The following is a 3,569-nucleotide window of genomic DNA, read 5'->3' on the forward strand; positions in this document are numbered from 1 at the left end:
CTCTTTCTGTCAGTACGTTATTTTATGTCCCGTGTGTTGCCTGGGAGTTCAGGGGAAAGGAGGCCTTACCTGTCTACATACACGTTTTCCATAGTTGAGTTCCTCAAATCCTAGAGGGACTGCCAGTGTGCCGATCACGTAGGAGCGGACGATATTCCTGCCCTCCTGAGGCCGCTACACTCGGGAGACAGCCACCACGTGATGTAATTATTTATCATGTATGAGGTACAATGGGGCCATGACCGTCAGAGCATTTGTTCTGCCAGAGGGTGTCAGGGCTCACGGAGGAGGGGGTCTGTTGTAGGATGAGTTAAGTGTTCAACAAATGCAAAAGGGAATTACAAGCATGCCTGCGGCTGACACACGTGAAAATACATTCCAGAAATAACGAAGCTCACTGTGGCTGGAAAACGTGGTGGGTAGAAGGACACTGAAAATGTAGTGAAGTGTCGAACCAAACTGAAGTTTACGTGCCCTCGGTGGTTGAACTTATTTGGATAGTCATTGGGTTACTTTTGAGGGGTTTATTTAAAGCAGGGAAATGCTTGAAGACTTAAGTTGTAGATGGTTATGAAAGAGTGAAGCAAAGAGAACCAGAGGCCAGGAGACCTGTGAGTTCTCTGAGGAAGGAATAGGAGCCTGCCCTCAGCTGTAACCCTAGGGATGGGAAAGGTGGGCCGGGGTAGATTCGGGAGACAAAGCCGAGTCAGTGGTAAGGAGATGGTTGAGAAAGGAAGAAGGCATGTGACATCAATGTGACGGTGCCATTAACTGAGAAAGTGAGGACCAGAGGAGGAATGGTGTGGTAGGGGGAGAGAAAGATGATTTCAACTTTGAATACATTTGACCTGGTTTGAACATAACCAGCAGACACTTCTTAAATAGAACTAGAACTCAGGAGAAAAGTCTGGAGTGGAAATGGAAACACACGCTGAGACACGCATGTGTATGTTTGAAGATTTGGCCATGAGGACAGATGAGAGAAGTTGGCAAAGTCGTGGGGAAGGGCAGCATTTGAAGACTGAGCAGGAGAGTGATGTAAATAGGTGAGTGATGTAAATAGTGCGGTAGGAGAACCACCCCTCACCAAAAAGAGGTGGTAACCAAGCCTGTCCAATTTAGTGGTTAAAGAGGGTGAACTGAAGGGTAGCTTTTGAACTGGGCAGTTGAATCACTGCTGATCTTTGCAAGAGCATTTCTGTCGGAGCAAAAGAGGGGTCCCAGGTTAAACTGAATGGGGTCAATGAATGAATAGCAACTAAGGAGTGTTGACTTTTCTTAGTCAATTTGGAGATGAAGAAAGTGAAGGGGGAAGATTTCCCAGAGGAGACCGGATGGTAGGATTGTTTGCTTAGGTTGGGATATAGAGAGAGGAGGAATGAGTTTGTAGGCTAAGGAGGAAGTGCAAAGGGAAATATTGAGGACGCGGGGGAGCCAATAAAAAAGTCCTGGAGGGAGTAGGCAGGATATGTTAAGGACTCAGAGGGGAGATTTACCTTGGAAAGGGGGAGAGGGACTTTTGGAATCACTCAAAATTCACAAGACCCAAATACTTAGAATAGGAAATAAAGAGGTAGGTGAGAAGAGGTGGAGATCTGTGAAGAGGTGAAGGAGCAGTAAATTGAGGGAATCCACATCTGACGGGCTCCGTTCTCTCCATGAACACTAGGTCTTTGAAGATGAGGATGGTGGTGGAGGCTGAAGGAGGATGGAACTGTTTTCCATCAATATCTCCTGATCTAAGAGGAGCCGGAACTAAAGCTGAGACTCCTGGAGCCTTTTAATTGCTCTTGGCATCTTTCCCCAGTGTACCTTGATGTTGAGCAGGCTTGAAGCCCAGACCGGGCTCTGCCACCTTTCAGCCTAGTCAGTGCTTTTGAGATTTCAGCTGTCTTGGATTAAACTAAATGATCTCTTGGGACTTTTTAATCCTATAATTGCTGTCAGTAAATTACAGTTCAGTCTAAAAAGCAGGATTGAGAATGGCTGAATGACGAATAGGCATTATGAACCTCTTATAAGTGTTACCTTATATTTGTTAGTGGAACAAGAAAGCGTGTTTTTCTGAGCGTCTCCTTTATGCCTCTTGGTAAATGGACAAGATAACAAACCAGAATGCAGAGGAAAAGCTACAAATTCTGGGTGCAGATGAGTGAGGATTCCAAATCCCAAATGATTTAAATCTTTAATCAGTAAGCCCCATTCCTGACATTTAAACTTCCATGTATTAGCCCTGGGCTGATTTATTGTACCTCTGCTCTACGAGGGGTATGAAGTTCAAAGTCATAATCACTTTTCTAGATTAATTATAAAATTTAATGAAGTTTTTGGAGTGGGGAGAAAAATTTGTAAAGATTACCATGTCATCGACTTCATTTATTATTATTTCTCACTTAGAAACACAAATATAAAGGTCATGAAATGAGCCAGTTTATAAATTCAAATAAAGGGAAAAATAGTTTCCGACAAAGGCCTCATTTCTCCGGCTAAGACAGAAAGCGCTCAGTCATAAGTCAATGGACAGGGCTTCCCTGGTGGTGCAGTGGTTAGGAATCTGCCTGCCAACGCAGGGGACAAGGGTTCGAGCCCTGGTCTGGGAAGATCCCACATGCTGCGGAGCAACTAAGCCTGTGCATCACAACTACTGAGCCTGCGCTCTAGAGCCTGTGAGCCACAGCTACTGAGTCTGCGAGCCACAACTACTGAAGCCCGCGTGCCTAGAGCCTGTGCTCCACAATGAGAGGAGCCACCACAATGAGAAGCCGGAGCACCGCAACGAAGAGTAGCCCCTGCTCGCCGCAGCTAGAGAAAGCCGCGCGCAGCAACAAAGATCCAACACAGCCAAAAATAAGTAAATTAAATAAATTTTAAAAAAAGAAGAAGTCAGTGGACAATGACGAGTCCTATAAATAACTGGAAAGAGCTTTTGAGCTGTTTTCAAGGGTTTTGAATAAGAGCTAATGGATGGTGAAGCTGCTGACCTATTCTTAGATTTTGAAATGCAAATTTGAAGTTTGCCTAAGTGAAATGAGGCTGGAAACTTGGGGTGAGGGGAGAAGGGTTACAGATTACATCAGAAATCATTTGCTTACCACTTAGTAAAAGATACACCCCTGCAGTTCCTAGCATTTTTTGAAATGCTCAACGAACAAAAACGTCTTTACTTCCTCAACCTCGATGAATTTGACTTCCACTTAATATCCTGTCCTCTACTTTCACTACTAGCATGAATATGGAAAAACTGTGGATATATTGAATAAGGAAAGAAACCACAGGTTTTTTTTAAAAAGAGCTCCAAAAGTGATTCTGCTGCACGGCCAAGATGTGGACTCACTGACCCACAGGTACATGGGAAGGATGCCCACAGCTGCAGATCTCTACTGGACTTCAGGCCTATGTATCCAGTTACCACGGGCATTTTAAACTTATGTCCTAAACTCATCTTACCCATCTTTCCTGCTGTGTACCCATCTTCTTATGTTGTCTGGGAATCACACGAGTATCCCTTCAGTTGCCCAAACCAGAAACTTGCCAATTATTTTCCTTCCCCACTTCTCCAGTCATTCACC

This window comes from Lagenorhynchus albirostris, chromosome 7 (assembly GCF_949774975.1).
Source record: "Lagenorhynchus albirostris chromosome 7, mLagAlb1.1, whole genome shotgun sequence".
In the NCBI taxonomy this organism is placed as follows: domain Eukaryota; kingdom Metazoa; phylum Chordata; class Mammalia; order Artiodactyla; family Delphinidae; genus Lagenorhynchus; species Lagenorhynchus albirostris.